Source organism: Lissotriton vulgaris, unplaced genomic scaffold (assembly GCF_964263255.1).
Source record: "Lissotriton vulgaris unplaced genomic scaffold, aLisVul1.2 SCAFFOLD_5127, whole genome shotgun sequence".
In the NCBI taxonomy this organism is placed as follows: domain Eukaryota; kingdom Metazoa; phylum Chordata; class Amphibia; order Caudata; family Salamandridae; genus Lissotriton; species Lissotriton vulgaris.
The window spans coordinates 83742-107301 of NW_028254760.1; the positions used below are offsets into that span (position 1 = coordinate 83742).

Sequence of the window (23560 nt, forward strand, 5' to 3'; positions counted from 1 at the left end):
ACTGAAGCTGATAGAGCCAAGCCCCGGAGGAAGACCGCCTGACTGATCCAGAGTGGATGTTTGCCCTTCGTGGGGACCACTGTCTTCAGCCCCCTCTGATACGAACAGCCTTCGCTGTCAACAAGGTAAGCAGTGCGTCCCTTCTCCCTAAGCAACTCTAGATTACACGTTGCTCTGACTTTAATGCTTTCATACTGTAGCGCATAGAAGTAGGCATTAGGGTGTTAGGTTATAGATAATATTTTAAATGATATTTTAATAATGCTACAAATGTCATGTTATTCTCATTAGTTAGAGCGTGTCTCGTTGCTGGTTTTATAATATTCTGTGTAGTTGTTTTAGATGTGCTAGGAAACAGATACTTCCTGCAGTAATAAATACTTTTAATTTAAAAGCATTCATCTTTCCTAGTACTGCGTGTGGGATACGGGGTATAATTAAATCAGGTTGTTGCTGTTTCCACAATGCCCCTGGTCCCTTTCTGGGTTTGTTAGTAACCCAGAAGCCATACATCTATGTCAATTACACATCGAATTATGTCTTGAAGGGCTACAATAACTTGTCTTTCACTTTCATCGCTGGTGCATTGAACTAAGTTCACCTGTGACACCTGTGGGGGGCAAAGATCATAAGTGCCTGCTCTAGGGTGGTGCAAACGGTGCTGCTGCACCAGGCACCGAGCTCAGAGTGCTGCATTATGAAACATCATATGGGGTTAAAACCACCTCCTGCAAAGTTCCAAGTGTGGGCAGCAATTTTCAGGCAATAATAAAAATATCAAGATAACTCTGGAGATTAATGTAACTGCTGGAGGGATATGAGGTTTGTCTTGTGGGAGTTTTGATTCATCAGAAAGTGCAACAGATGGTTAACCTGCCTGCTGCAGAGCACATGTAACATGTAGATCACATACATGCGTTATCTCTAGGTAGCTCAGGGGGTTACTGTTGTGTCACAGAGGTCCTGTGTTTACTTACAGTTTAGACATTACAATCATTCTAATATAGCACAGTGAGCTATGAACCAACATCACAAAACTGTAAGCTAACTACAAGACATAGGTTTTGAACCTTATGTTTTCACCAGTATTTCATAATTCTAAAGTAGCTAAAAAGGGTTTCTCGGGGGTAGAAATACGCTTTATTTTGTGCTTCACCAGACCAAGCACTCTTAAAATATATTGCCTACGAGCATGGCTGACTTGGGACTCGTATGTCCTGTAGTTCTCATTGTCTTATGTAACATTTCCTTTACCTTGATTTACACACTTGTATAATTCTTTGTATCTGTATAAAATGTGTGTGATGTAAAGTGCTCTGACACCCTACAGTGGTAAGCCCAGCACTTTAAAAGAAACGGAACACATGTGGAAGAGGGGAGGGGCGGGAGGGGGGGGGTGCTGCTGCAAAGCAATACTAGGCAGCGACCTCCTGCACCACCAGCAGGGGGCGCGGGATTGTCCCTAGATTCTCCAACCTTTTCTGTAGTGAGAGCTACTTCTGCTCAAGGAAAGTCGTACATTTTATAACTGTAAATTAGTGACTACACTATGATCACCCAAACAGGATTATCAGTAATTACCACCCAAGTATTCCAGGTGCTGTATTACATAATGTGCCCCGGGGAACTTTGGTTTTATAGAAGGGGGAGCAGACGCTTGTGCGCCCCCTTTTATAATACCGATATCGCTGTTGCACTTAAAGAGCCAGTGCTATCAACAGAGCGTGTTCCCTCATTTGCATATGGGCATGTCCTATGCAAATGAGGGAATTCCTTTGACTCTGCGCCAGCGCCATATTACAGACACGGGTGCAGAGACAACGAAGCCTTCAGAAGGTGCACTGAGAGTGCGCCATTTAAAAGTGGGAGTACTGTCAAGGCGCCCCCTGAGAGAAGCCCTCGGCAGGGAGTCACGGGGCTCCCATGGACCCCCCCAGACATCCCCTTGCAGGGGGGTGCAGTCGAACAGACACTGACTGCACCCGCCTACAAGGGGATCTCTCTTCCCCTTTGAAAGTGCAGGCAGATGCTCTGCGTTTTCACATGAATGCACTGTCCCCAGGGCAGCGCATTCACCATAACGGGGGCATTGGCATTGTTTGCGCCAGGTGCACCTTTTCAAAGGTGCGGCGGGCGCAAACAATGCAAATACGTAATACGCCACCCTGGTGCGGTTACTAGCAGAAATCCCAGGAAAATGTTTATCAATATAAAATGCCTCCATCTGACTTATGAAGTAACATTCAAATCTTGACATGCCCTACCGCATAAAGTATATAAGTACAGCAGTAGGTCTCTCCAGCTCAGCTTGAATTATCATTCATCAGTTTCTGAAATTGATTTTTTTTTGTATCAAATACCACTTTACACTGTGGGCAAACAAACTCAGTTTCCCAGAAGAAAACCGGTTTTTGAAAACAAAAACTGCCTTTAAATTAAATATCAGTTTTCAGATGTTAGGAAATGCACAGTTCCAAAACATCCACTTATCATTTTCACCAAGTACTCCCATGTACCAATGCCTCATAAGGACAGACTTCTTTGAATACCCAGGTATTACAGTCTTATGCCCTGGATGCCCACCACAGCACCACGGATGCTTGTTTTATAACAATAATGCCACACTATTATACTAGGACCCCAAGTTGTGCCAAGGCTGGAACCCATAAGGCTCAGGGCAGAAACATATATCAGACATGACCATTGCTATGCCAGGAATAGGTAAATGTACGCCAGTCATGTTAGAGATAACACCCTTATGATGGGGTCTAGCAAACACATTTGGCGGTCCTGGACACCTGGCGTAGCTTTCAGGAACCAATAGTGTTTCTTATGGATGCACATAAATGCTGTTGAGTCTCTTAATTTTCTCTGGTCTGGGTCATGCCCTGTTCTCCTCAGGTCTTGAGCTGATCATGCACCCAACTGACACGTTTTCACTCTGGCTCCTGCAGTCCCACACTTTGGTGGGTCAGCACTGATTACTGCTCAGGCTACTGCTGCCATACCTATTTTATGGTCCACTGTTCACACACATGTTGTGACTGATAAAGCAGGGATACAAGATGGTCAATCTCCTTGTGGCTTAGTTATATTGAGATTGGATACCCACTGTCAAGTGGCCCTATTGGCCGATACTGTGTGTGTTTAGTATGAGTTACTGACATAGGTTTGGCTGGCTGTCACTCTAAGGGTCTTGAGATTAGCAGTGCTGCCTTCTTTAATAGGCGCCTATTCTCTGAATTTCATCCTGGGCTTGACTTCACCTCTGAGAGCTACTTTGAAGGCACTGGCGAGCTACCAGTAGCTCCCTAGCTACTCGTTGGAGACCCCTGCCCTAGAACCATCTACTATGGGCAAGGACGAAGACCCAAACGGCCTTGAACCGGCTCAGTTTAGAGGCAGCGATGCTGGGCTGGGTAAACGTCACAAGTAGCAAACGCATCTGGGCAGAGGTGGGTGAGCCCTGTAACCTTGAGCCAGGCTCGAGCCAGATGTTTGGCCCTGGCTGAGCCCGAGGGCCTCTGAAACCTCGAGCCTACAACGAGCCGAGGGTTTGCAGGAGGCGAGGTGGCCAGGAGGCTACTGCTGTATCTCGGGGACCCGGGCTGGACTCCTGGCTTCGGCTTAGTATCACGAGAATTCCACAACACCTCCACGGGCCAAAAATATCAAACGTGTAACAGCGCCTGTCTGTTGTGCAGCACTCGCCCTTTTACAAGGTTTGTGCTTTGTGAAGGTGCCGACAATAACATGTGGATTCTGCCTCCTGGCGAGTCTAATCCGTCAAGAATTAAGGACAAAGCATTGACCAGTGAGGCCAGAAAGTGAGACCCGTCTTGTGGCTGAATTGCACCATGAAAGAGGAGAAATCTGGTATCCATCCCAGCTTCAGCGCGTGAGCAAATTGTGTGATCCTAGACAAACACTTTATTTCACCAAGCCTCCTTTTTTGTTCAATTCACATATGAGCGCATCTTCAAAATACGTGAGAGCATGATGGGCGCTGTACAAACCCCCCCCCCCCTTGTGTTTGAGTTAATAGCCTCAATTAATAGAATTTCTAAAGCGCTGCTAATCACCCGTGAGAGTAACTAGGCGCTAAGTGGTTCAGTTGAATATAATATACTCCCTCTATAATAGAATCCAGGCAACCCCCGCCTCCCCAGTGCAGAGAGAGAAGGGCTGTCTCTTCACACTGCTGCCTTCTTAAACTGTTTGCTGCAACTCCTATCACCTCCCTCGACAAAGTAAATACACTCCCACGTCACAGGAACAGTGAGCACATTCAGAGCGGCAGAACTGTTCTCCCTGCCTGTCCTGGGCACTGCCAGACTGGCACCGGTGGGGCACAGCATGGAAGTTACCCAGGGTACTTATTTATGAGCCCTTGCGCCACTTTTGCCCGCCTGTGCGTCACTTTTTGTGACGCACCAGCAGGGTAAAAAGTGCGCCATGTTGCGTCATATTTACAAAGTGACGCATCTAGGTAGACGAGTCACTTTTCATAAATGAGGGCCCCAGAGTGCAGCTCTCCATAAAACGACCCCACCCCCTGCATCGAGAAGCGAGGTGCATTTCTACCTCTCCGTTTCTCCAGTGGATGCATCTGGCTCGCCCTATGCTCACTATTTGACTGTAAAAATGCTGTTCTGATAATGAGTGTAAAAAGACACACATTTTATCCACGGCCACAGTCACTGACAATCCCCTTAAGGGCTAATTATTATAGTACTATATGTAGGCAAGACTCCCGGTTTTATGCTATTTATTTTTCAAACATTTCAGTCTATATTTATCTGTATTTGTTTTTTAGCCATCTTATCAGTATGTATCTCTATTTATTTTGTGTTTTGTGAATCAATTCAGTTGTATAATTGTATATTTCAACATTTTGTTAACTGATAAACGAGCACTCACACTTTGATACCTGTTGTGTTTTTTTAGCAAATAAAGAACTCAAATATAACATAACAATACACCCACAGATAAATATTAGAATTTGTTGACATATTACTGTATTTAATAAAATATCATGCTATTTTTTTTAACTACCCATGCTGCCTATCTGCTCAGCTGTTAGATTCATAAAGACAGCACGGAGAGCCACTCAAAAGAAGCCCAATTTCCTGTGTTTTTCTGCTTCTTAAAAAAAATGCAGACAGAAAACACCTTGTTTTCTGTTTGTATCTGTAAAAATTGAAAACTGTGAGCCTTCTACAGAGGCAGTGCTGAACCTTTCTCCAGCCCTAAATCAGCTCGTCCACGTGGCTCTGTCACCCTCCACCCGGCTCTGTCACCCTCCACCCGGCTCTGTCACCCTCCACCCTGCTCTGGCAAACCGCCCCCACCCCAGCCTGCTCCTCCCCAGGGGGCGGTCGGTCCCTTGCTAACTTCTCTGGACCTGCTGGTCTTTGTCCTCATCGCACCCTGCTAACCTATGGGGCAGTCAGTCTTCCCGCTTCGTGGTTCAACGCGGTCATTTCTTTCTCTCTGCCCCTAAATTCAGACTAAATTACCTAAACACTAACTAGAACTACACACCAACCATGCTTAACCTGAGGAGTTAGAGGCCTCAGACAAACAGATGTTACTGTTGTCATAAAATGTTCTTTTTTTCACCTTCTACAATCCCTGTACCCCTCTTCCTCACTCTCAGTACCTGATCACGTGGTTGGATGGGGAGCATTTCTGCATGCAGATGAAGACAGAATTACTGTTCCTTTAGCCACTGCTTCCAAGAAGAGTGTGTGTGGGTGGGTGTCTCTGTGTGTGTGTGTGTGTATAGCTTGCACTGGTGCTTTTACAGTACCTTACCTATAAGGGGGGAGCTTACACCACGGCTGCACCACTTCAGTGTGTGTGAGAGAAGCTTGCACTGCTGCTAGTGTGGTACCTGATCTGTAAGGAGGAAGCTTACACCACGGCTGCTCTGCTTCAGTGTGTGTCTCAGGGAAGCTTGCACTGCTGCTTGTGTGGTACCTGATCTGTAAGGGGGAAGCTTACACCATGGCTGCACCGCTTCAGTGTGTGTGAGGGAAGCTTGCACTGCTGCTTGTGTGGTACCTGATCTGTAAGGGGGAAGCTTACACCATGGCTGCACCGCTTCAGTGTGTGTGAGGGAAGCTTGCGCTGCTGCTTGTGTGGTCCCTGATCTGTAAGGGGGAAGATTACACCATGGCTGCACCGCTTCAGTGTGTGTGAGGGAAGCTTGCGCTGCTGCTTGTGTGATACCTGATCTGTAAGGGGGAAGCTTACACCATGGCTGCACCGCTTCAGTGTGTGTGAGGGAAGCTTGCGCTGCTGCTTGTGTGATACCTGATCTGTAAGGGGGAAGCTTACACCATGGCTGCACCGCTTCACTGTGTGTGAGGGAAGCTTGCACTGCTGCTTCTGTGGTACCTGATCTGTAAGGGGGAAGCTTACACCATGGCTGCACCGCTTCAGTGTGTGTGAGGGAAGCTTGCGCTGCTGCTTGTGTGGTACCTGATCTGTTAGGGTGAAGCTTATACCACGGCTGCTCTGCTTCAGTGTGTGTGTGTGAGAAGCTTGCACTGTGGCTAGTGTGGTACCTGATATGTGAGGGGGAAGCTCACACCACGGCTGCACTGCTTCAATGTGTGTGTGTGTGTGACGGAAGCTTACACTGCTGCCTGTGTTGTACCTTATGTGTATGCAGGGGGCACTTATACCACAGTTGCACCCCTTCAGGGTGTGTGTGTGGGATGCTTGCACTGCTGCTTGTGTGATACTTGATGTGTAAGGGGGAAGCAGCTGCACCCCTTCAACATGTGCAGCTAGTGTGGTACTTGATCTGTAAGTGGGGTAAGCCTACGATATGGCTGCACCGCTTAAGTGTGTGTATGAGGGAAGCTTGCACTGCTGCTTGTGTGGTTCCTGATCTGTAAGGGGGAAGCAGCTGCATCCCTTCAACATGTGCTGCTAGTGAGGTACTTGATCTGTAAGTGGGGGAAGCCTACGACATGGCCGCACTGCTACAGTGTGTGTGTGTGTGTGTGTGTGAGGGAAGCTTGCACTGCTGCTTGTGTGCTACCTGATCTGTAAGGGGGACGCTTACACCACGGCTGCACCGCTTCAGTGTGTGGATGAGGGAAGCTTGCACTGCTGCTAGTGAGGTATCTGATCTGTAAAGGGGCTCTTAGACCAGGGCTGCACCGCTTCAGTGTGTGTGTGTGTGAGGGAAGCGTGCACCGGTGCTAGTGTGGTACCTGATCTATAAGGGGGAAGCGTGTGCTTTAAGCTCAAAATATCCCGCTGTGCCCAAGCTCGTGGTTTTCGAGAGAGTAAATGTGGTCTTTGTGTTTGTGAGTGTGCCTGAAAGCTGCATGAGTGAGTGGGACTGACACTGGAGGCACTGAGAGTGAAAGGTGCTGCAGAGCTTTTAGAGGTAAGAATAGACAGATGTGGCGAAATGGAGGAGTGGACACTAGAAGCCATAGTATGTGAGACTTCCTTCAAGAAGACACCGAAGTCTACACATATACGAACTTCATCAATATATTGGTTTAGTGCTTGCAAAATACCCATCTGAAATATGTATTTTCTCGTAGATAGAGGCCACTCTTGACAAACATATTCAATCCAAGTGGCATCACCTACTGAAATATATTTGATGCTGGCATTTCAGAGCTTTAAGTTCTTTGAAAGTCGGCAACTCCTGCAGTCTCTTGCTTGAGTGGGTGGCCATCGCCCAATAAAGGATGGGTGGTCATCGCCCACTAAAGGATGCTACAACTGACCAGTGTACTGATTTTAGTGTCCTGTGCATCTGCGTGTGCGAGGTGGAGATGGATGCTGGGTGAGTTGTCTCTGACAGGTCAAGGTAGGGAATTCTTTGTGACCTTGGGTCTAGGTTTGCAATGCAGACCCTTGAGAGTGCATTGTGTTGAGTGTGTCACATGGACAATGTGGTCAGTTTTGTAGAGATGCTCAAGTGGCGCAGCATGGAGAGGGAAGGGGTGAGTAGGGTTGGACCATGGGAGGGAGGAGACTGATGCATGGGAGAAGAGAGGTTATCAGACAGAGGAGGGGTCCCAGAGTGAGTGTAGAGGGAGAGAGAAGAGGGGGTAGATCTTAGGGATGAGAAGGGTAGTGGCGGGAGGATGTGATGGAGGGTTAGAAGTTGATGGGTACATCCCTGTGGAAATGTTGGGTAAGGGGGGTGTCCCTATGATTGGGACGGGCTATGATGCAGGTCATGTCTCCGTCCACATTAACTATCACAGCGGAGGGGAGAGGGTCAATAACTAAGTTCCACCACCCCAAACCCCCTAGTAAAGTATACATTCACCATGGGAGGTGGGGAACAACAAATACTCAGACGCATAGACAGGGATTAAGGAAAAAATAAAATTACTTGAAAATACTGCCCTCACTCACACACAATGTGTGTGACATGATTCATCATCGGGTCTGCTTACAATACGCCCCCGCCTAGCCACGCAGGAGGGCGGAGCATAGGGAGGGGGAAACAGAAAAACACTACTACTCAAAACAAAAACAAAAACAAACAACATATAAGTGACATACAGTGATCACAAATAAGTGTTGTCCGTCCGGACTGGGTGGATGATAGACTTAAAGTGCAGTTAGATGGCGCTCATCAAAACTGGCTCATGGGTACCCATAAGTACTTTATTCAAGGGTCCCAAGGTCAGGGTTATAATTAGTGTGAAAGATGTGTAAGTGTTTCGGCAGACAGTCAAAATCCAAAAAACACAAATCCTTATACTGCGGTGGTCAACATGTTTCGACCATTATTCATTGCCCTAAAATTTATGGGTCACGCCGGTCTTCGTCAGGACAGTCTAACTGTCCCAGTCCTTATATCCCTCTTACCTTAATCTGGCAATAGATAGAGGACACCACGTGGAGGATATTTCCACACTCGTGGATTGTTTTTACGAGTCTATTGTTTCTTAAGGCTCGAAATGGCGTCGGCGGGTGGAGCTCCAAAGAACACAACTGTTCTGAAGGACTGCTCCAGCACCAGTCGTGCCTGCAAGCCAGAGACGCCGCGAAGGACAACACTTATTTGTGATCACTGTATGTCACTTATATGTTGTTTTGTTTTTGTTTTTGTTTTGAGTAGTAGTGTTTTTCTGTTTCCCCTCGTTATGCTCCGCCCCCTGCGTGGCTACGCGGGGCGTTTTGTAAGCAGACCCGATGATGAAGCATGTCACACACATTGTGTGTGAGTGAGGGCAGTATTTTCAAGTAATTTTATTTTTCCTTAAGCCCTGTCTATGCGTCTGAGTGCTTGTTGTTCCCCACCTCCCATGGTGTATGTCTCCGTCCACATTAAAGCACACCTGATATCTAGCTATCACTTTCCTTCTAAATACAGCATGTGGGCACAATACAGTACTACACGGAGCCCCAAGACTAGGGTCTGCTTGATGGTTGTATCACACTACTACGCATTCCTTTCCCTTGTGTTCCTTAATAACGCGGGCGGAACAACAAATATGTCTGAATCACGCATTCCATTCACAACACAAGTGTTACAGTGACTTACCTTAGGGGGTGCTGGACTTTGGAGTAGTATAACTTACTATTCGAACTCCAATCCCTGCAACAGTAGGGAAAGCGCCGGACTTTAAAGTCCAGCAGTGGTTTACCTAATGCATGACGTTGTAATGACTGGCGTTGTAAATGGAATGCGTGGTTCAGACACATTCGTTGTTCTGCCCACGTTGCAAAGTCAACGTGTTGTTCTGCGCCTGTGGCATTTGCTGTTTCCCCTGCTCGACCTACAGTGGAGTCTATTTTGGATAAGACTTAAGCTTTGAAGGTTTGGAGCTGCTGGTTCAGACTGAAAAGGACTTTTGTTGGATTTCTAGGTGTTGCCACCACTGTTCTGTGGCTAATTAATGACAGCAGTGAGAGAGTGTTGGTCTGTGTAACAGTTTGATGTAAAGTCCCTAAGGTCTGACTTTATCTTAGTTCATGGAGATGTCCATCTTCCAGTTGTGGCCGGTATGTTTTGGAGGGAGGGGGGCAGACGGGACACACTCTAACGCACATGCACACCTACATATAACACTTAAATCAATGAATTCACAGACACGCATGCACACACACAAACACATTCATTCACAACTCACTTCACTAAACATTCATACATACATGCACGCACACAAACACATTCATTCACAACACTCTTCACCAAACACTCATACATACATACACACACACAAACATTCATTCACAACACTCTTCACCAAACATTCATACATACACGCACACAAACACATTCGTCACAACACTCTTCACCAAACATTCACACATACATACACACACACAAACATTCATTCACAACACTCTTCACCAAACATTCATACATACATGCACGCACACAAACACATTCATTCACAACACTCTTCACCAAACATTCATACATACATACACACACACAAACATTCATTCACAACACTCTTCACCAAACATTCATACATACATTCACGCGCACAAACATATTCATTCACAACACTCTTCACCAAACATTCCTACATACATGCACGCACACAAACACATTAATTCACAACACACTTCGCTAAACATTCATACATACATGCACGCACACAAACACATTCATTCACAACACTCTTCACCAAACATTCATACATACATGCATGCACACAAACACATTCATTCACAACACTCTTCACCAAACATTCATACATACATACACACACACAAACATTCATTCACAGCACTCTTCACCAAACATTCATACATACCTACACACACACAAACAGTCATTCACAACACTCTTCACCAAACATTCATAGATACATGCACGCACACAAACAAATTCATTCACAACACTCTTCACCAAACATTCATACATACATGCATGCACACAAACACATTCATTCACAACACTCTTCACCAAACATTCATACATACAGACACACAAACATTCATTCACAATACTCTTCACCAAACATTCATACATACATGCACACACTCAAATACATTCATTCACAACACACTTCACTAAACATTCATACATACATGCACGCACATAAACACATTCATTCACAACACTCTTCACCAAACATTCATACATACATACACACACAAACATTCATTCACAACACTCTTCACCAAACATTCATACATACATGCACGCACACAAACACATTCATTCACAACACTCTTCACCAAACATTCATACATACATACACACACACAAACATTCATTCACAACACTCTTCACCAAACATTTATACATACATACACACACAGAAACATTCATTCACAACAATCTTCACCAAACATTCATACATACATGCACGCACACAAACACATTCATTCACAACACTCTTCACCAAACATTCATACGTACATGTACGCACACAAACACATTCATTCACAACACTCTTCACCAAACATTCATACATTCATACACACACACAAACATTCATACATACATGCACGCACACAAACACATTCATTCACAACACTCTCCACCAAACATTCATACATACATACACACACACAAACATTCATTCACAACACTCTCCACCAAACATTCATACATACACACACACATTCATTCACAACACTCCTCACCAAACATTCATACATACACACACACAAACATTCATTCACAACACTCTTCACCAAACACTCATACATACATGCACGCACTCACTTTCATTCACAACACTCTTCACCAAACACTCATACATACATGCACGCACACAAACACATTAATTCACAACACTCTACACCAAACATTCATACATACATGCACGCACGAAACTGTTTCAAACTAAAACAGACACTACCCACAGCCAGCTCTGCCTCGAAGGTTCCAGAAGGCTTGGGACTGTTGCCTTCCACAGTGGCTGACGAGGGAAGGCAGCAGTCCCATTGCCATCACAGAGTGGGATGGGGTCAGTGAGACTGCTGACCCCACCCCACTCTGTGATGAGGTGTCACTGATTGACACATAACCCTGGGCGCTTCAGGGCTTATAACTGTAGCGCCCAGCTGCGAGGCAATCAGTGACGCCACCCACTGCCAAGCTGAGGCCGTCACGGCCACAGGAGCTGCGACTTTCTCAGCCCAGCAAAGTTCTGCTAAGACAGCCAGGAGCCTGCGCTAAATGTGCACATCTGGCTCCTGACTCTCTAAACTGAAAGTGAAGTGTGTCTGTCAGACTGACCTTTGTGCAGCCTGACAGACACTGTTCATGAGGGGCAAAAGGTGGAGGGGCGTGGCCCCTCAGCCCCAATGGACCGGCCGCTCCTGCCACCTTCCCTAACTGAGACAAAGAAGGCAGCCATATTCCCTGATTTGTGCAGAATCATTGTTATGTCTGCCTTTAGACGCAGATGTCTCCAAACCTTATCTTTCTTGGAACTGTGACATCGTCAAGTTGTTCAATTAATAACAATAAACTATCTAATGAACATTCGTCTGGGTCAAATGTCTACCCTGCACCATGTCAAGGTTACCTAAGAACACATGCAGACGTCGAACAAAAATAATGAGGTCTGAATTGAGGTTCTTTTGCCAGATATGTTGGTAAGGAAACGTCTGGGACGCAGACTTTGATGCAAATTATTAATGCACATAACTTTCGTCAGAAATTCCAATCTCTGATAAGATTTAAGGACTGCCACTTGTCCGGAGAGGTCCTTTGCCAGATTATCACCCATGCTTCTGCCAGAGACGGTCTCACCTGATGCCGGTGCACTTCACATTTTGCAGATGACACATCTCGACTGAAGACTGAAGCTGATAGAGCCAAGCCCCGGAAGAAGACCGACTGACTGATCCAGAGTGGATGTTTGCCCTTCGTGGGGACCACTGTCTTCAGCCCCCTCTGATACGAACAGCCTTCGCTGTCAACAAGGTAAGCAGTGCGTCCCTTCTCCCCAAGAAACTCTAGATTACGCGTTGCTTTGCCTTTCATGCTTTCATAGTGTAGCGCATAGAAGTAGACAATAGGGTGTTTGGTTCTAGATAATATTTTAAATGATATTTTAATAATGCTAGAAATGTTCATGTTATTCTCATTAGTTAGAACGTGTCTTGTTGCTGGTTTTATAATATTCTGTGTAGTTATTTTAGATGTGCTAGGAAAAAGATAGTTCCTGCAGTAATAAATACTTTTAATTTAAAAGTGTTCATCTTTCCTAGTACTGCGTGTGGGATACGGTGTATAATTAAATCAGGTTGTTGCTGTTTCCACAATGCCCCTGGTCCCTTTATGCGATTGTTAGTAAACCAGAAGCCATACATCTATGTCAATTACACATCGAATTGTGTCTTGAAGGGCTACAATAACTTGTCTTTCACTTTCATCGCTGGTGCATTGAACTAAGTTCACCTGTGACACCCGTGGGTGGCAAAGATCATAAGTGCCTGCTCTAGGGTGGTGCAACCAGTGCTGCTGCACCAGGCACCGAGCTCAGAGTGCTGCATTATGAAACATCATATGGGGTTAAAACCACCTCCTGCAAAGTTCCAAGTGTAGGCAGCAATTTTCAGGCAATAATAAAAATATCAAGATATCTCTGGAGATTAATGTAACTGCTGGAGAGATATGAGGTTTGTCTTGTGGGAGTTTTGATTCATCAAAAAGTGCAACAGATGGTTGACCTGCCTGCTGCAGAGCACGTGTAACAAGCAGATCACATAATTGCATAATCTGCAGGTAGCTCAGGGGATTGCTGTTTGTGTCACAGAGGTCCTCTGTTTAATTACAGTTTATATGTTACAATCATTCTAATATAGCACAGTGAGCTATGAACCGACATCACAAAACTGTAAGCTAACTACAAAACATAGCTTTTGAACCTTATGTTTTCACCAGTACTTTGTAATTCTAAAATTGCTAAAAAGGGTTTGTTTGGGTAGAAATAAATTACTTTTTGTATAGTCAATGCCAAACATTTTATTTTGTGCTTCTCCAGACCAAGCAGTCTTAAAATATACTGCCTACCAGTATGGATGACACGGGACTCGTATGCCCTGTAGTTCTCATTGTCTTATGTAACATTTCCTTTACCTTGATTTACACACTTGTATAATTCTTTGTATCTGTATAACATGTGTGTGATGTAAAGTTCTCTGACACCCTGCAGTGGTAAGCCTAGCGCCTTAAAAGACACTGAATACATGTGAGAGAGGGGCATGGGGAGATGAAGGGCACCCTTGGAGGGCAGTAGTGAAGGATGGGTGCCATCAGCCCTAAATCTGTCCGCAGTTGCCAACAGGTAGCCGAGGATCACACGTCTCAGTCAACCCGGGCGGGCAGGCTTGGAGCCAGGAAGGGGTCCGCACCTCTCGATATCTGTGCAGCCTGGCATGGGGGTGCTCCCTTCACTCTGTGTGCACGCGCTGGTGGTCCCTAACACAGACTCCTCACTCTGACTCCAGTCTGTGGTGCAGCACTCGCCCTTTATTTATTTTATTTATTTACAGACTTGTACCGCGCTGGGAATCGACTCCCTGAGGAGTATCTCCGCGCCTTTGGCAGCATCTGAGAACAAAAAGGCCCTGTCTAATATTATCAATTGCCCAACCAGAACTAGTAATTAAACAGGAAAGTTTTTAGTTTTTTCCTAAAGGGAAAATGTTCCTTACAAACTCTGATATCGTAAGGGAGTTCATTCCAGAGCTTCGGGCCTGCTACTGACAAAGCCCTTCCCCCTTGTCTTGTCTTCCAGAACCTAGGGACACATAACAATTCTCGATCTCCAGATCTCAGAGATCTTGAGGGGATGTAAGGAATGAATTTTTGGTTAGGTAATCAGGACCTTTCCCAGTGAGGCACTTATGGATGATGCAGCACGTTTTAAACATCACCCTCTGTTTCACTGTGAGCCAGTGAAGCTTATTTAGTAGTGGTTTTGAGGGAGTACGGGCCGGGGCATTGAGGACGAGGCGTGCAGCCGTGTTCTGCACAACTTGTAGTCTAGCAATGACCCCCTTATTGGCGGCTAACAGCAAACCATTACAGTAATCCAGTCTGCTCAGCACAAGCGACTGAACTAGTGTTTTCCTGGTGGTATCAGGTAACAAGGTTTGCGCTTTGTGAAGGTGCCGACAATAACATGTGGATTCTGCCGCCTGGCGAGTCTAATCAGTCAAGAATTAAGGACAAAGCATTGACCAGTGAGGCCATTAAGGGAGACCCGTCTTGTGGCTGAATTGCACCATGAAAGAGGAGAAATCTGGTATCCATCCCAGCTTCAGCGCGTGAGCAAATTGTGTGATCCCAGACAAACACTTTATCTCACCAAGCCTCCTTTTTGGTCAATTCACATATGAGCGCACCTTCAAAATACGTGAGAGCATGATGTGCGCTGTAAACCCCCCCCCCCCCGCCCTTGTGTTTGAGCCTGTGAGGGTGACTAGGCGCTAAGTGGTTCAGTTGAATATAATATAACTCCCTCTCTAATAGAATCCAGGCAACCCCCGCCTCCCCAGTGCAGAGAGAGAAGGGCTGTCTCTTCACACTGCTGCCTTCTTAAACTGTTTGCTGCACCTTCTATCACCTCTCTCGACAAAGTAAATACACTCCCACGTCACAGGAACAGTGAGCACATTCAGAGCGGCAGAACTGTTCTCCCTGCCTGTCCTGGGGACTGCCAGGCTGGCACCGGTGGGTACAGCATGGAAAGTACCCAGGGGGCTTATTCATGAGCCCTTGTGCCACTTTAGCCCGCCCGTGCGTCACTTTTAGTGCCGCACCAGCAGGGTAAAAAGTGCGCCATGTTGCGTCATATTTACAATGTGACGCATCTAGGTAAATGCGTCACTTTTCATAAATGAGGCCCCAGAGTACAGCTCTCCATAAAACGAACCCCACCCCCTGCATCGAGAATTGAGATGCATTTCTACCTCTCCGTTTCTAAACTTTATGTATCTGGCACGCCCTATGCTCACTATTTGATTGTAAAAATGCTGTTCAGATAATGAGTGTAAAAAGACACACATTTTATCCACGGCCACAGTCACTGACAATCCCCTTAAGGGCTAATTATTATAGTACTATATATAGGCAAGACTCCCGGTTTTATGCTAATTATTTTTCAAACATTTCAGTCTGTATTTATCTGTATTTGTTTTTTAGCCATCTTTTCAGTATGTATCTCTATTTATTTTGTGTTTTGTGAATCAATTCAGTTGTAAAATTGTATATATCAACATTTATTTAACTGATAAACGAGCACTTATACTTTGATACCTGTTGTGTTTTTTTTAGCACATAAAGAACTAAAATATAACATAACAATACACCCACAGATAAATATTAGAATTTGTTGACATATTACTGTATTTAATAAAATATCATGCTATTTCTTTAAACTACCCATGCTGCCTATCTGCTCAGCTGTTAGATTCATAAAGACAGCACGGAGAGCCACTCAAAAGAAGCCCAATTTCCTGTGTTTTTCTGCTTCTTAAAACAAATGCAGACAGAAAACACCTTGTTTTCTGTCTGTATGTATCTGTAAAAATCAGTAAAAATTGAAAACTGTGAGCCTTGTACAGAGGCAGTGCTGAACCTTTCTCCAGCCCTAAATCAGCTCGTCCACGTGGCTCTGTCACCCTCCACCCGGCTCTGTCACCCTCCACCCGGCTCTGTCACCCTCCACCCTGCTCTGGCAAACCGCCCCCACCCCAGCCTGCTCCTCCCCAGGGGGCGGTCGGTCCCTTGCTAACTGCTCTGGACCTGCTGGTCTTTGTCCTCATCGCACCCTGCTAACCTATGGGGCAGTCAGTCTTCCCGCTTCGTGGTTCAACGCGGTCATTTCTTTCTCTCTGCCCCTAAATTCAGACTAAATTACCTAAACACTAACCAGAACTACACACCAACCATGCTTAACCTGAGGAGTTCGAGGCCTCAGACAAGCAGATGTTACTGTTGTCATAGAATATTCTTTTTCAATCCCTGCACCCCTCTTCCTCACTCTCAGTACCTGATCACGTGGTTGGATGGGGAACATTTCTGCACGCAGATGAAGACAGAATTACTGTTCCTTTAGCCACTTCTTACGTGAATCGTGTGTGTGTGTGTGTGGGTGTGTGTGGGAAGCTTGCACTCCTGCTTTTGTAGTACCTTACCTATAAGGGGGGAGCTTACACCACGGCTGCACCGCTTCAGTGTGTGTGAGAGAAGCTTGCTCTGCTGATTGCGTGGTTCCTGATCTGTAAGGGGGAAGCAGCTGCATCCTTTCAACATGTGCTGCTAGTGAGGTACTTCATATGTAAGTGGGGGAAGCCTACGACATGGCCGCACCGCTACAGTGTGTGTGTGTGTGTGAGAGAAGCTTGCGCTGCTGCTAGTGTGGTACCTGATCTGTTAGGGTGAAGCTTATACCACGGCTACTCTGCTTCAGTGTGTGGGTGAGGGAAGCTTGCACTGTGGCTATCGTGGTACCTGATCTGTAAGGGGGAAGCTTACACCATGGCTGCACCGCTTCAGTGTGGGTGAGGGAAGCTTGCACTGCTGCTTGTGTGGTACCTGATCTGTAAGGGGGAAGCTTACACCATGGGTGCATTGCTTCAGTGTGTGTGAAGGAAGCTTGCACTGCTGCTAGTGTGGTACCTGATCTGTTAGGGTGAAGCTTATACCATGGCTGCACCGCTTCAGTATGAGGGTGAGGGAAGCTTGCACTGCTGCTTGTGTGGTACCTGATCTGTAAGGGGGAAGCTTACACCACGGCTGCTCTGCTTCAGTGTGTGTCTCAGGGAAGCTTGCACTGCTGCTTGTGTGGTACCTGATCTGTAAGGGGGAAGCTTACACCATGGCTGCACCGCTTCAGTGTGTGTGAGGGAAGCTTGCACTGCTGCTAGTGTGGTACCTGATCTGTTAGGGTGAAGCTTATACCATGGCTGCACCGCTTCAGTATGAGGGTGAGGGAAGCTTGCACTGCTGCTTGTGTGGTACCTGATCTGTAAGGGGGAAGCTTACACCATGGCTGCACCGCTTCAGTGTGTGTGAGGGAAGCTTGCACTGCTGCTTGTGTGGTACCTGATCTGTAAGGGGGAAGCTTACACCATGGCTGCACCGCTTCAGTGTGTGTGAGGGAAGCTTGCACTGCTGCTAGTGTGGTACCTGATCTGTTAGGGTGAAGCTTATACCATGGCTGCACCGCTTCAGTATGAGGGTGAGGGAAGCTTGCACTGCTGCTTGTGTGGTACCTGATCTGTAAGGGGGAAGCTTACACCATGGCTGCACCGCTTCAGTGTGTGTCTCAGGGAAGCTTGCACTGCTGCTTGTGTGGTACCTGATCTGTTAGGGTGAAGCTTATACCATGGCTGCACCGCTTCAGTATGAGGGTGAGGGAAGCTTGCACTGCTGCTTGTGTGGTACCTGATCTGTAAGGGGGAAGCTTACACCATGGCTGCACCGCTTCAGTGTGTGTGAGGGAAGCTTGCACTGCTGCTAGTGTGGTACCTGATCTGTTAGGGTGAAGCTTATACCATGGCTGCACCGCTTCAGTATGAGGGTGAGGGAAGCTTGCACTGCTGCTTGTGTGGTACCTGATCTGTAAGGGGGAAGCTTACACCATGGCTGCACCACTGCGCCGCTTCAGTGTGTGTGAGGGAAGCTTGCGGTGCTGCTTGTGTGGTACCTGATCTGTAAGGGGGAAGCTTACACCATGGCTGCACCGCTTCAGTGTGTGTGAGGGAAGCTTGCACTGCTGCTTGTGTGGTACCTGATCTGTAAGGGGGAAGCTTACACCACGGCTGCTCTGCTTCAGTGTGTGTCTCAGGGAAGCTTGCACTGCTGCTAGTAAGGTACTTGATCTGTAAGTGGGTGAAGCTTACACAACATCTGCAACACTTCAGTGTGTGGGTGAGGGAAGTTTGCACTGCTGCTAGTGTGGTGAGGGACTCTTGCCCTGCTGCTAGTGTGATACCTGATCTGTAAGGGGGAAACTTACACCACAGTTGCACCCCTTCAGGGTGTGTGTGGGGGATGCTTGCACTGCTGCTTGTGTGATACTTGATCTGTAAGGGGGGGGGAAGCCTACGACATGGCCGCACTGCTACAGTGTGTGTGTGTGAGAGAAGCTTGCACTGCTGCTTCAGTGTGTGGGTGTGGGAAGCTTGTAGCTTGTGTGGAACCTGATCTGTAAGGGGGACGCTAACACCACGGCTGCACCGCTTCAGTGTGTGGGTGATGGATGTCACTTATATGTTGTTTGTTTTTGTTTTTGTTTTGAGTAGTAGTGTTTTTCTGTTTCCCCTCGTTATGCTCCGCCCCCTGCGTGGCTACGTGGGGGCGTATTGTAAGCAGACCCGATGATGAACATGTCACACACATTGTGTGTGAGTGAGGGCAGTATTTTCAAGTAATTTTATTTTTCCTTAAGCCCTGTCTATGCGTCTGAGTGTTTGTTGTTCCCCACATCCCATGGTGTATGTCTCCGTCCACGTTAAAGCGCACCTGATATCTAGCAATCACTTTCCTTCTACATCCAGCATGTGGGCACAATACAGTACTACACGGAGCCCCAAGACTACGGTCTGCTTGACGGTTGTATCACACTACTACGCATTGCTTTCCCTTGTGTTCCTTAATAACGTGGGGGGAACTACGAATATGTCTGACCCACGTATTCCATTCACAACACAAGTGTTACAGTGACTTTCCTTAGGGGGTGCTGGACTTTGGAGTAATATAACTTACTATTCAAACTCCAATCCCTGCAACAGTAGGGAATGCGTTGGACTTTAAAGTCCAGCAGTGGTTTACCTAATGCATGACGTTGTAATGACTGGCGTTGTAAATGGAATGCGTGGTTCAGACACATTCGTTGTTCTGCCCACGTTGCAAAGTAAACGCGCTGTTCTGCGCCTGTGGTATTTGCTGTTTCCCCTGCTCAACCTACAGTGGAGTCTATTTTGGATAAGACTTAAGCAATGAAGGTTTGGAGCTGCTGGTTCAGACTGAAAAGGACTTTTGTTGGATTTCAAGGTGTTGCCACCACTGTTCTGTGGCTAATTACTGACAGTAGTGGGAGGGTGTTGGTCTGTGTAACAGTTTAATGTAAAGTCCCTAAGGTCTGACTTTATCTTAGTTCATGGAGATGGCCATCTTCCAGTTGTGGCCGGTATGTTTTGGAGGGAGGGGGGCAGACGGGACACACTCTCACGCACATGCACACCTACATATAACACTTAAACCAATGAATTCACAGACATGAATGCACACATACAAACACATTCATTCACAACACTCTTCACCAAACATTCATACATACATGCAACCACACACACATTCATTCACAACACCCATCACCAAACATTCATAGATACATGCACGCACACAAACACACTCATTCACAACACTCTTCACCAAACATTCATACATACATACATACACACACACATTTATTCACAACACTCTTCACCAAACATTCATACATGCATGCACGCACACAAACACATTCATTCACAACACTCTTCACCAAACATTCATACATACATACATACACACACACATTTATTCACAACACTCTTCACCAAACATTCATACATACATGCACGCACACCAACACATTCATTCAAAACACACTTCACTAAACATTCATACATACATGCACACGGACAAACACATTCATTCACAACACTCTTCACCAAACATTCAAACATACATACACACACACAAACATTCATTCACAACACTCTTCACCAAACATTCATACATACATGCACACACACAAACACATTCATTCACAACACTCTTCACCAAACATTCATACATACATGCACCCACACAAACACATTCATTCACAACACTCTTCACCAAACATTCATACATATATACACGCACACAAACATTCATTCACAACACTCTTCACCAAACATTCATACATACATGCACACACACAAACACATTCATTCACAACACTCTTCACCAAACATTCATACATACATACACACACACAAACATTCATTCACAACACTCTTCACCAAACATTCATACATACATGCACGCACACCAACACATTCATTCAAAACACACTTCACTAAACATTCATACATACATGCACACGGACAAACACATTCATTCACAACACTCTTCACCAAACATTCATACATACATACACACACACAAACATTCATTCACAACACTCTTCACCAAACATTCATACATACATGCACACACACAAACACATTCATTCACAACACTCTTCACCAAACATTCATACATACATGCACCCACACAAACACATTCATTCACAACACTCTTCACCAAACATTCATACATATATACACACACACAAACATTCATTCACAACACTCTTCACCAAACATTCATACATACATGCACACACACAAACACATTCATTCACAACACTCTTCACCAAACATTCATACATACATACACACACACAGACATTCATTCACAACACTCTTCACCAAACATTCATACATACATGCACACACACAAACACATTCATTCACAACACTCTTCACCAAACATTCATACATACATGCACGCACACAAACACATTCATTCACAACACTCTTCACCAAACATTCATACATACATACACACACACAAACATTCATTCACAACACTCTTCACCAAACATTCATACATACATGCACACACACAAACACATTCATTCACAACACTCTTCACCAAACATTCATACATACATACACACACATAAACATTCATTCACAACACTCTTCACCAAACACTCATACATACATGCACGCACTCACTTTCATTCACAACACTCTTCACCAAACACTCATACATACATGCACGCACACAAACACATTAATTCACAACACTCTACACCAAACATTCATACATACATGCACGCACGAAACTGTTTCAAACTAAAACAGACACTACCCGCAGCAGCCAGCTCTGCCTCGAAGGTTCCAGAAGGCTTGGGACTGTTGCCTTCCACATTGGCTGACGAGGGAAGGCAGCAGTCCCATTGTCATCACAGAGTGGGATGGGGTCAGTGAGACTGCTGACCCCACCCCACTCTGTGATGAGGTGTCACTGATTGACACATAACCCTGGGCGCTTCAGGGCTTATAACTGTAGCGCCCAGCTGCGAGGCAATCAGTGACGCCACCCACTGCCAAGCTGAGGCCGTCACGGCCACAGGAGCTGCGACTTTCTCAGCCCAGCAAAGTTCTGCTAAGACAGCCAGGAGCCTGCGCTAAATGTGCACATCTGGCTCCTGACTCTCTAAACTGAAAGTGAAGTGTGTCTGTCAGACTGACCTTTGTGCAGCCTGACAGACACTGTTCATGAGGGGCAAAAGGTGGAGGGGCGTGGCCCCTCAGCCCCAATGGACCGGCCGCTCCTGCCACCTTCCCTAACTGAGACAAAGAAGGCAGCCATATTCCCTGATTTGTGCAGAATCATTGTTATGTCTGCCTTTAGACGCAGATGTCTCCAAACCTTATCTTTCTTGGAACTGTGACATCGTCAAGTTGTTCAATTAATAACAATAAACTATCTAATGAACATTCGTCTGGGTCAAATGTCTACCCTTCACCGCGTCAAGGTTACCTAAGAACACATGCAGACGTCGAACAAAAATAATGAGGTCTGAATTGAGGTTCTTTTGCCAGATATGTTGGTAAGGAAACGTCTGGGACGCAGACTTTGATGCAAATTATTAATGCACATAACTTTCGTCAGAAATTCCAATCTCTGATAAGATTTAAGGACTGCCACTTGTCCGGAGAGGTCCTTTGCCAGATTATCACCCATGCTTCTGCCAGAGACGGTCTCACCTGATGCCGGTGCACTTCACATTTTGCAGATGACACATCTCGACTGAAGACTGAAGCTGATAGAGCCAAGCCCCGGAAGAAGACCGACTGACTGATACAGGAGTGGATGTTTGCCCTTCGTGGGGACCACTGTCTTCAGCCCCCTCTGATACGAACAGCCTTCGCTGTCAACAAGGTAAGCAGTGCGTCCCTTCTCCCCAAGAAACTCTAGATTACGCGTTGCTTTGCCTTTCATGCTTTCATAGTGTAGCGCATAGAAGTAGACAATAGGGTGTTTGGTTCTAGATAATATTTTAAATGATATTTTAATAATGCTAGAAATGTTCATGTTATTCTCATTAGTTAGAACGTGTCTTGTTGCTGGTTTTATAATATTCTGTGTAGTTATTTTAGATGTGCTAGGAAAAAGATAGTTCCTGCAGTAATAAATACTTTTAATTTAAAAGTGTTCATCTTTCCTAGTACTGCGTGTGGGATACGGTGTATAATTAAATCAGGTTGTTGCTGTTTCCACAATGCCCCTGGTCCCTTTATGCGATTGTTAGTAAACCAGAAGCCATACATCTATGTCAATTACACATCGAATTGTGTCTTGAAGGGCTACAATAACTTGTCTTTCACTTTCATCGCTGGTGCATTGAACTAAGTTCACCTGTGACACCTGTGGGGGGCAAAGATCGTAAGTGTTCTAGGGTGGTGCAACCGGTTCCGCTGCACCAGGCTCGGAATGTTGCATTATGAAACATCTTATGAGGTTAAAAGCACCTCCTGCAAAGTTCCAAGT

General features: G+C 45.8%; 1 long non-coding RNA gene across 1 annotated transcript; it reads left to right on the forward strand.

Annotated features, from left to right (window-relative positions):
- On the forward strand, positions 1 to 22945 carry LOC147659420 (uncharacterized). The gene is made up of 3 exons (XR_015307266.1): positions 1 to 125; positions 12748 to 12892; positions 22806 to 22945. It is a non-coding gene; the product is annotated as an uncharacterized LOC147659420 (long non-coding RNA).
- The last annotated feature ends 615 nt before the right edge of the window (positions 22946 to 23560 follow it).